We start from the raw sequence: 11975 nt of genomic DNA on the forward strand, positions 1-11975 counted from the left end.
TTTCATATTTGTGTTGATAACCTAATAGATGACTCACCTTGATCTCTGAAAGGAACTATGATAGTAAAGAGAAGTAGGAAGGAAAAGATGCACTTCGCTGAAAAGTTTGGTTAAAATATTGTGGGGTGAAAAAATATTATGAGGTGAACTAATTGAAGGACAGAATAAGTAAACATATAAGTCAAAAATTTTATTTACTTTTTTATCTAAGATTTTTTTAAATTAAATTTCCTCTTCATTTTTTTGAAAAAAGAGATAATCTTTTGGAGTGTGTCCTTGAAAGCTTGTTTCACTTGCTGGTTTCTGAGAGCATAAATGAAAGGGTTTAATAAAGGGGCAACCGAGGTGTAAATAACAGTTACACCTTTGGATAAAGTCACCCTTTCCTTTGCTGTTGGCTTTATGTAATTAAAGATACAGCTACCATAAGTAAGGGAGACTACAATCATATGAGAAGAACAAGTAGAAAAAGCCTTTGTTCTTTTCTGAGCAGAGGGGATTTTTAGAATGGTCTTGATAATATATGTGTAAGAAAGAGTCACTAAAAGCAAAGTGACCATGAGTGTACAATAGCTAAGACAAATGAAAGCAATTCCAAGAAATGAGTGTCAGTGCAGGAAAGCTGCAGTACAGGGGAAATGTCACACATGAAATGATCAATTACTCTGGAAGCACAGAAATCCAGTGTTAGTCCCACAGCCAATGGTGCAAATGAAAGCAGAAAGCCAACTGTCCACGAACTAAATAGAAGTTGGTAACACACTTTGTTGTTCATAATGATGGGGTAATGTAGAGGTTTTCAGATTACTACATACCGGTCAAAAGACATGGCAGCCAGTAGGTAAAATTCTGTAATTTCTAGTAAGAGGAAAAAGAATAACTGAGATGCACAACCATCGTAGGTAATTATTTTGTTTTTAGTCACAATGCTTATCAGGTATCTGGGAATACAGACTGTTGTCAATGAAGCTTCCATGAATGAGAAATTTCGGAGGAAAAAATACATGGGAGTCTTGAGGTGGGGATCTAGCAACGTAAGAAGAATGATGGTGAAGTTCCCCATCATACTCAATACATAGTTTATAAAGAGAAATATGAAAATCACAATTTGCAGTTGTGGGTCATCGGTCAATCCTAGGAGAATGTACTCCATCTCTCTTGACTGATTCCTCATTTCAGATTTGAGTCTTATGAAATAGACATAGGAAAACAACTCCAGAAGTGGAAATAAGGATTTTTTTAAAAAGCTACAGAAAAAAAAAAAAAAACATAGTAAATATGTAAATAAGTTAAAAGGCTGATCCAACTTAATAAGAAGACAATACTTAAAATTATAACATTTATCAACCTAGGCAGCCCCTACCTTATTGTTCCATTTAAGTAACAGCTATGTTAACAACAATATTAAATTTTTCCTTTTCTCTATTTGAACTTAAAAGATAATGTACATTTTAGCTAATCATTTCCAAATGAGCTGAGTTCTCTTAAAGTGTCTAAATAGAACATAAGCTTGACTTTAAATGTGTTTTCTACGTACAGCTTAAAAATTTTTGAAAAGTTCTTGTAACATCTAAAAAATTAAATGAATGTCAATTCGCAATGTTTATTCAAAAATAATGCTTAAATATATGTGAAATATAGAAACAATGAGTTATATATTTCTCTATGATTGAAATTTCATGATATATACCATTATTTATTTTTCCACGATGCAGTTATTCCCCATTGTTTTTTTGGTCTCATTTCACTTAATATTATTTTCTTTGGTTTCTAACACATCAGTGTTCTCATATCAGTTGTATTTGATCATGAAGTTTTGATGATTGAATCTACATAAAAATAGAAAAATATATTACAGTTCAAAAGTCAGTGGATACTACCTGACTTGTACTTGAGGTATTGCTTTCATATATGATCCAGATATTTATTGCACACTATAAGTGACTTACCATATCTAGGAGACATTGGTATAATTTTCCTCCTATGGGAATACGGTAGAAATGGGTCAAAAATAAATGATGAGGGGTGACTGGGTGGCTCAGTGGGTTAAAGCCTCTGCCTTCGGCTCAGGTCATGATCTCAGGATCCTGTGATCGAGCTCCGCATTGGGCTCTCTGCTTGGAGGGGAACCTGCTTCCTCCTCTCTCTCTCTGCCTGCCTCTCTGCCAACTTACGATTTCTCTCTGTCAAATAAATAAATAAATAAATCTTTTAAAAAGGATTTAAAAAAATAAAAATAAATGATGAACATTCTTTCTCTTATAACATTATAAAAAATTCAATAATTTAAGAGGAAAGTTAATTCCAAAGCTTTTCTCTAGAAGGAGTCTAAAGAATAATATGCATTCTGGATATGATATGCATCTGTTAATATCTCTCACTTTCACTTACACTCATTACAATGATGACCGAGATATTACAAGTAATTCAATTAGAATCTTCTTCCTGGGCAGGTAAGATTCATTTTCCATCTTCTTTTCTTATATTTAAAATGAAGGTAACAGTTTCCATAAAAATTGTAAGTGAAAATATAATGCTTTAAATGAAAATGGATTTTGGGAAATCCCTCATATGTAAGGAACCCAAATTTTGTAAAAAGAAATTTTGGCTTCAAATCATGCACTAGCAAAAAGGCACAGTTTTATCATTTTGCACATAAGAGACACAGGGGATTAATTAAAATTTAAGAAAAAAAAAGGAAAGAAAAAGAATTATCCCCTGGAGATTAGTGTCAAGAGGAATACCAGTTATGTAAAAAAATAGAACAACAACAAGAACAACAACAAACCAAAGAAGGAAGGACATAAAAATTATTATGAATTGCTTTAAGCACAAAGTGAATTTCTTTAACTACAAAACAGATAATCCCCCAAAAGAGAATAAGAAATAATTTAAACTCTATACTTAAGCCAACAAAAATTTCAGATATTCCAGTACCCTGGACTCTATGACCATTTCTACACATTAAGAGGGTTTATTCAAAAAGGAAAACTTTCTCTTGCTTCCTCAATCAATGTTGGGAGGATTTCATTAACTTGTGGCATATACCCCAAATTGGAGGTTTAGGGTAGTACTTAAATGTTTCATTATTTTTATAAATTTTGAAACAATATAAAATATAAGAAAGAAAACCAGCAAATAACCATGAGGATCTTTTATTACACCATTTGATGATCCATCTGCTGTTCAATATAATAGTATGTGTTTAAAACAAAAAAGAATATTCTACTAGATAAGCATGCTATAACCATTAGAGTTAGGACATTAATAATGCTATATTATTAACATGTACTTCCCCAATGCTATTTAAGTTTCACCAATGACTAAAAGTTTCCTTTATACAAAAAAATACAATTTAGAATTACATGTTAATTTAATTACCATAATGTTTTAGTCTCCTTTAATTTGGAAAATTCTGTGGTCTTTCCTTAACTTTCAAGAACATTGATTGAAAATTCTTTTTTTTCTTTTTTTTTTCTCTTCTTTTTCTTCTTTATATTGACTCTAAATATATTTTTAAAATTTTTAAATCAATGTAGTCTACATACAGGGCTATATTAGTTTCAGGTGTACAATACAGTGATTCATCAATTCTATACATTACACAGTGCTCTTCAAGATAAGTGTGATCTTAATCCCCTTCACCAATTTCACCCATCCCCCCAGGTTACTGTCACTTTGTTTTTGATAGTTAAGTGTCAATTTTTTGGTATGTCTCTCTCTCTCTTTTTTGTTCACTGTTTTGTTTTGTTTGTTTTCTTTTGTTTGTTTTTGCTTGAATTCCACGTGTGCATGATATCAAGTGTTATTTGTTCTCCTCTGACTGACTTATTTTGCTCAGCATTATACATTCTAGATCCATCCTGATTTGCATTTCTGAAATGATGAGTGATGTTGAGCATCTTTTCATGTGTCTAATGCCATGTGGATATGTTCTTCGGAGAAATGTCTACTCAAATCTTCTGCCCATTTGTTAATTTATTGTTTGTTTTTTAAGTTTTGAGTTGTATAAGTTCTGTGTATACCTTGAATACTAACCCTTTATTAGATATGTCATTTGCAAATATCTTTTCCCTTTTGGTAGATTGTCTTTAGTTTTATTGATTGTTTCCTTTGCTATACAGAAACTTTTTTATTTTGATGAAGTCCCAAAAGTTTTGTTTTGTTTTGTTTTGTTTTTGCTTTTGTCTCCTTGCCTCAAGAAACATATCAGGAAAAATGTTGCTATAGCCAATGTCAGAGAAATTACTTCCTGTGTTCTCTTCTAGAATTTTTTTATGGTTTCAGGTGTCACCTTTAGGTCTTTAAACTTTTTTTTTTTTTTTTTTGGTAAGAAAATCCATTATTCTTGTTTGGTGTAAGAAAATCATCCAGTTTCATTCTTTTGCATATAGTTTTCCAGTTTTCACAACCCCATGGGTAGAAAAGATTGTTTTCTTATTGCATACTTTGGCCTCCTTTGTCAAAGAGTAATTGAATCATGGGTTTACTTCTGGGCTTTTTATTGTCTTCCATTGATCTATGTGTCTACTTTCCTGCCAGTACCATATTGTTTTGATTATTATAGCTTTGTAATATAACTTGAAGTCTGGAATTGTGATAACTCCATTTTTTTTTCCTTTTCTAGATTCCTTTGCTTATTTGTTTTTTTTTTTGTGGTTTCATACAAATTTTAAGCTTTTTCCCTAATTTTGTGAAAAATGTGGTTAGTATTTTGATAGAGACTGCTTTAAATGTGTAGATTGCTTTGGATAGCATAGAGGTTTCAACAATATTTAGTCTTCCAACCCATCAGGATGGAGTATCTTGCCATTTGTTTGTGTCCTTTTCAATTTCTTTCATCAAGCTTTAATAGTTTTCTGAGTACAGGTCTTTCACCTCTTTGATTAAGTTTGTTCCTTAGTATCTTATTTTTACAGTAGTTGTAAATGAGGTTGTTTTCTTAATTTCTCTTTCTGTTGCTTCAATATTGGTATATAGAAATACGACAGATTTCAGTACATTGATTTCGTATCCTATGATCTTAGTGAATTCATTTATCAGTTCTAGTAATCTTGGAATTTTGGGGGATTTCTCTATACAGTGTCATGTCATTTGCAAAGAGTGAGTTTTACTTCTTCACCAATTTATGTGACGTTTATTCCTTTTTCTTGTCTGATTGCTGTGATTAGGATATCTAGTACTATGTAGAATAAATGTGATGAGAGTGGATATCATTGTCATGTTTTTGACTTTTGGGGAAAAGCTCTCAGTTTTTTCCCATTGAGTGTGATGTTAGCATTGGGTTTTTGTATAGGGCCTTTATTTTGTTGAGTTATGTTCCTTCTACGTCTATTTAGTTGAGGGTTTTATTATGAATGAGTATTGTACTCTGTCAAGTGCTTTTCTGCATCTATTGAAATGACTTTGATTTTTATCTCTTTCCTTGTTCATGTGATGTATGACATTGATTGCTTTGCAAAAATTGAAATATGCTTCCATCTCAGGAATAAATCCCACTTGACCATGGTGAATAATTTTTTAAATGTATTTTTGGATTTGATTTGGTAATATGATGTTGAGGATTTTTGCATCTATGTTCATCAGAGATATTGGCCTCTAGTATTCTTTTTTTAGTGTCTGTATCTGGTGTTGGTATTGGAAGAATGCTGGTCTCATAGAACAAATTTGGAAACTTTCCTTCCTGTTCTATTTCTTGGAAAAGTTTGAGAAGAATAGGTCTTAACTTTCCATTAAATGTTTGGTAGAATTCACCTGTGAAGCCTTTGGTCCTGAACTTCTGTTTGTTGGGATTTTTTAAATTATTGATTCAATTTTATTGCTCATAATTGGTCTATTCAAATTTTCTATTTCTTCCTGTTTCAGTTTTCATAGTGTGTATGTTTCTAGAAATTTATTCATTTCATTTAGGTTGCTCAATTTCTTGGCATATAATTTTCCAAAATATTCTTTTAAAATTCTTTGTATTTCTGTAGTGTCAGTTTTTTTTTTAATAGATGAGTGTAACTAAGGGCTTGTCAATTTAATTGATTATTTCCAAGAACTAGCTACTGTTTTTTTTTTTTCTTTTAGCTTCTGTTTTGTTTATTTCTGCTCTAAGCTTTATTTCCTTCCTTCCACTGCACTTATGTTTTACTTATTCTTTTTTTCTGGTTTCTTTAGAAGTAATGGCAAGTTGTTTGAGATTTTTCTTGCTTCTTTATGTTGGCTTGTGCTAGTATAAACTTCCTTTTTAAAACCACTTTTGCTATATCTCAGAGGTTTGAACCATTGTATTTCATTCTCATTGTCTATAAAATTTTTGATTTCTTGTGTGCTATCTTGTTTGACCCATTTATTGTTTAGTAGCATGTTATTTAACCTCTGTGTATTTATGTTCTTTCAAGGACTTTTTTGTGGTTGATTTCTAGTTTCTTAGCTTTACGGCAAAAAAGATGCATGGTATGACTTCGATTTTTTTAATATGTTGATACTATTTTTCTCGCCAAGTTTGTGATCTATTCTGGAGAATAGTCAATGTGCACTTGAAAAGAATGTATATCCTGCTGTTTTAGGATGGAATATTATGAATATACCTGTTACAATCATCTAGTCCAATGTGTCATCAAAGCCACTGTTTTCTTGTTGACTTTCTGTCACTATGATCTATCCAATAATGTAAATAGGGTGTGAAAGTCCCCTACTGTTATTGTATTACTCTTGATTAGTTCCTGTATGTTTCCTACTCACTGCTTTCTGATTTGGTTGCTCCCATGTTGGGTGCATAAATATCTACAATCATTATATCTTCTAGTTGGATTGTTCCTTTTAGAATTATCTAGTGTCTTTTGTGTCCTGTTACAGTCTTTGTTTTAAAGTCTATTTTTTCTGGTATGAGTATTGCTACCCCAGATTTCTTTTCACAACCATTTGCATGATAAATATTTCTCCAAACTCTCACTTTAAATGTGCATGTGTCTTTTTGCCTGAAATGAGTCTCTTAAGGGCAGCATATAGATGGGGCTTGCTTTTTAATCCATTCCATCACCCTGTGTATTTGATTGGAGAGTTTAATCCATTTACATTTATTGTAACTATTGATAGATGTGCACTTTTTGCCATTTTGTTTCTTGTTTTGTGATTGTTTTTGTAGTTCTTCTCTGTTCCTTTCTTATCTTCTCTCCTGTTCTGCTGGCTTTCTATAGTTACCTACTTGGATTCCTTCCTTGTTATTTCTTGCATATCTATTACTGGTTTTTAGTTTGTGTTTACCATCAGCTTTTACATCTTCTGCATATAGCAGTCTATATTAAGTGATAGTCACTTACGTTTCAATGCATTCTTAACTCCCTCTCACATTTTAGGAATGTGGTGTCATTCATTACATCCTTTCATTTGTGAGTCCCTGACTGATTTTTACAGATACATTTATTTTTACTGCTTTTGCCCTTTTTACTATTTTCCTCTTACTTAAGGTCTTTGTTTTCCACTCAAAGAGTACCCTTTAACATTTCTTGGACAGCTGGTTGAGTTGTCATAAACTCCTTTAACTTTTGTCTGGGAAACTCTATCTCCTCTTCTATTCTGAATGTTAGCATTGATGGGTAGAATATACTTAGCTGCAGGTTTTTCTGTTTTTTGTTTGTTTGTTTGTCTGTTTTGTTTTTGTTTTTGTTTTTGTTTTTAGCCCTTTGAATATATCATGCCACTTTCTTCTGGCCTGCAAAATTTCTGCTGAATCATTAGCTCATAACCTCTTAGGGGTTCTTTCATATATTACTGTCTTCCTTTCTCTTGTTTGCTTTAAAATTCTTTCTTAATCACTACTTTTTGCAATCTTAATTAGTATGTATCTTTGTGTGGACCTCCTTGGGTTGATTTTTTTGGAGTATCTCTGTGCCTCCTAAGTGTGGATTTCTGTTTCCTACCCCAGATTCAGGAAGTTTTCAGTTACTATTTCTTCAAATGAATTTTCTTCTCCCTTTTCTCTCTACTTCTGAGATTCCTATAATGCGAGTGTGATTACACTTGATGTAGTTGCTGAGTTCCCTTAGTCTATTCTTATTTTACATATATATATATATTTTTCCATCTGCTCAGGTTGATTATTGTCCATTACTCTGTCCTTCAGGTCACCAATGTTGGTTGACTTAATCTACTCTGTTACTTATTCCATGCAGTGTTTTTAAATTTCACTTATTTTTTCTTAAACTCTGATTGTTTCCTTTTAATATTTTTGTTAAGGATCTCACAGAGGGTCTCCACTCTTTTCTCAAGTCTAGTAAGTATCTTTATGATCATAACTTGAAATTCTATATCAGGCTTATTACTTATGTACATTTCATTTAGGTCTCTTGCTATAGTTATGTTCTGGTCTTTCATCTCAGATATATTCATTCCTCTGCCTCATCATTTTTTCTTACTTTCTGTTTTCTTGTGTTAGGAAAGTCTGCTACTTCTCCTGCTCTTAACAGTAATATCTTTATGAAGAGGAGATCCTGTATGCCCTAAGGGGATTGTCCCCTATTCACTGGAACCTGGATGAGAGGGGTCTCCTATCTGTGCTCCATGTATCTTGCTATTGTATGTTGGCCACTTCTTCCTTCACTCCAATAATCTTAGTGGCTCTCTTTGCCTCTTGTGGGCAGTGTTGTCTCCCTGTGGTATTAATGGATCAATCTGGGGCTGCCTTGGGCTGAATTTAGTCAGACCAGGTGTTTGTCAGAGATGCAGTAGCACCAAACTGCAAGGGGATTTCCCTGTGCTGTCCCTGAGAAGCTTTCATTGGTGGGTGGGGCCTGCAATCAGTCCAACTGTCTTCTCCCAGCCCACTGATAAGGGTGTCTGAGGGATGTGTGCTTATATTCCCTTGACTCCAGGGCACTTTGGAGTGGTACTGGCCCCTGTCAAATCTGCTTGAACCCTGCTGTGCTTGTGCCTGGTTTAAATGGGCTCTGGCCAAGAACATATTGGAGGAAGTGGGGCGTGCAATGTCTGCAAAGTTTACATGCTAGTGAAAGAGGACATGTTGCCATTTACAGTCAGTAATTAATGAAAGATATAAATTTAGTGCCCGTAAGTTAGCTGTTCCTATGGATTGTCTCTGCTCCTCTCTAGTCCTTGTTACCTCCTGCCTCTTCTATGATTGGGATATTATTTTGCTTATGGAATCACCAAGTTCCCTATGTCTACCTTAGTGATCAACTAGCTTTATTCAGGTTCTTTTCAGGTTCTTTTCAGGTTCTTCTTTTCAGGTTCATTATTTTCCATAATCTTACCTTCTATATCACATATGTTCTCCTGTGCTTCTTTAATCCTTGTAGTGATTATATCTACTCTGTTTGCATCTCTGTTGTAGCATTTTTTTTTTATTTCAGCCTGACTAGTTTTTAGATCTCTGCAGCAAGGGTTTCTCTCATGTCTTGTATGCTTTTTTCAAGTCCTTCTAGTAGTCTTATGACTGGTGATCTAAATTCTTGTTCAGATATATTGCTTATATCTGCTTTGAGCAAGTCTCTGGCTGTGATATCTTCCCGACCTTTCTTTAGGGGAGAATTCCTCCATCTTGTCATCTTGGCTAAGTTTCTATCTTTTGCATGTCATAAAATGTTGTTACCTCAGAGTAGTGCTAAATTAAAAAGAGGTCATACAGTGTCCAGGGCCTGGCACTTTGGGAAGTGTTTCTGGTGTATGCTGTGTACACTCTGCTGTTGTGTTTTGGCTGTTCTCTCCCACTGGTCAGTCCTCTGCAGAGTTCCTTTTTGCTTGCAGTGGGGAGTGTTTTGGCCATTATCTAGGTATGCATTGATTTGTTTGTTGAAAAAGCCTAGGAAAAAAGTAAGAAAGAAAAAGAAAAAAAAAAAAGTTGTATGTGTGGGGAAGGCTGATCCAAAAAGAAAATGAAGCAGAACAACAATGACAACAACAAAAAAAACAACAGACACTCAAAAATACTATAGACTGATTCCAAAGAAATAGGAAAAAAGGGAAAACAGAAGAAGAAAAGAAAAAAGCATCCTGAACAAAAATAAAATAGAACTAAATTGAAGTGAGAAAAGGAAATAATAACCAAACAAAAAACTGTAAGCCTGATTACAAAGGAAAAATAAAAAATAAAATAAAATAAACAATAAGACAAAAGAAAAAAAAAATACTGCCCAGTCCTATTTTCACCAGAAGTGAAGGGGATACATTGGGACAATTTGTTCAGTAGACTTGGTGAATGCAGCATCCTGTCTGTTTTGCTCCTCTGTGTGGGAGGGGGAGAGGTCCACTGAACTGGGTCTCTCCAAAAGACACTAGGGGAGCTCCATTCCTTGCCTCTACCTACTTCTGGAGGCAACTGGTGTTCTTTGGTTTGTGGTCACATTATCAAATCTCTGCCTCTGTGTTTAGATTGCTTTCTCTTCTTTCTGTCTCAAATATCTCTCTACCTCTCTTTTAATAAGGATACTTGTAGTTACATTTAAAACCTATGTGGATAAACCAGGATAATCTCTCCATTTTAAGATCTTTAACTTAGTCATATCTGCAAAGATTTTTTTTTTTTAATTGGGTAATATTTGCAGGTTCCAAAGATTAGGTCTCCTTATTTTAGGAGACCATTATCAGTCTACCACTTTCAGCGCGATCCCAGGATCCTGAGATCACAACCTGAGCCAAAGGCAGAGGCTTAACCCACTAAGCCACCCAGGTGCCCTGGGAATGGTTATTTAAAACCTGATACCTGGTACACTGATTAATGTAGGAAAAAAAGGGAGTATATTGAATTTAAATATGAATCTGTTCCAGTCAAGTATGTTATTTACTTGGAGTTTACAAGCTTGTCATGAAAATGAGTAGGTCTTTGAGGGAATTGCCCCTTGAGAGGCAAGCACTGGAATCTGTCTCCCCACTTAGACAACATTTCCACTGGTAATATCTGTCTGATATAATCAGTTTAGAACTCTAGGGTTTAGTGAAGTCCTCTAACTTCTAAAGGAAGGCTGGGATGATAAACTACTGTTAATTTAGGTAATTTTAGATCTTAGCACAGTAGCAGCGACCCATCCCATTGCCCCAGCTGAGGAACTGAATATTTAATTTTTAATTTAATATTTATTACATTAAGTTTAAGTGTTTATATCCACTGTGGCCTGTGGCTATCCTATTGGACAGCACAAATCTAAGTAATCTTACTAGTAGTCTAATAAAAAGAAGTCAAGTCACATCCAGATATATTTGGTAGATTATTGAGATAGAATTAACTACAAAAAAAAGGTCACCATTTGGGGAGTATATAGTTTGATGAACTCTGACAAACATATATAATCGGGCAACCACCATTACAATCAAGATATAAAATATTTCCATTATCCTACACAATTTTCTCATGACACTTTTGTAGTCAGTCATTTCTCCCATCAGCCCCTAAAACCATTGATCAGATTTCTAACCCTATAGTTCAGTGTTTTTCAGAATTATAGAAATAGAATCACAGAATATGTAGACATTGTATATGGCTTCTTTCACTTAGTGTATTATTTCGAAGACTCAATTATGTTTTTTTATCTAATTTATTGCATTGTATGTATATGCCATAATTTTTTAAACTACTTACCAGATGATGGAAATTGGATTATCTCCAGGTTTGGGCATTGTAATAAAGTGTATTTAATGGCTAAAATTCAGTTCACTTGAAGGATCAAAATAATTTCACCAACCATCCAATTGAAACCTCAACCTACTAATATGATAAAATGTTATGCTTGTTACTTATAAATAAATACACTACCAGGTGCCAGAGTTTAAAATAGTTTTACAATAAAGTCTAAAATTACTTCTGTTGCTAATTGGAAGCAAAGCTGTGTCTTGGGCTTGTACAAACCAGCTTGGGATTTTTCCATGTTGCCCCAGGACTGTGAACTGCTGATGATCCTGTTAAATATTTCATCCATTATTCTAAATTATTAATGATATTCCTCTGGGATACTTTCACTTCAGCTTTTGTTTAAGGT

General features: G+C 33.7%; 1 pseudogene; it reads right to left on the reverse strand.

Moving 5' to 3' along the window:
- Positions 1–242: 242 nt before the first annotated feature.
- On the reverse strand, positions 243–1207 carry LOC125107361 (olfactory receptor 6C6-like; annotated as a pseudogene).
- Between the last annotated feature and the right edge of the window lie 10768 nt (positions 1208–11975).

Source organism: Lutra lutra, chromosome 8, assembly GCF_902655055.1.
Source record: "Lutra lutra chromosome 8, mLutLut1.2, whole genome shotgun sequence".
In the NCBI taxonomy this organism is placed as follows: Eukaryota; Metazoa; Chordata; class Mammalia; order Carnivora; family Mustelidae; genus Lutra; species Lutra lutra.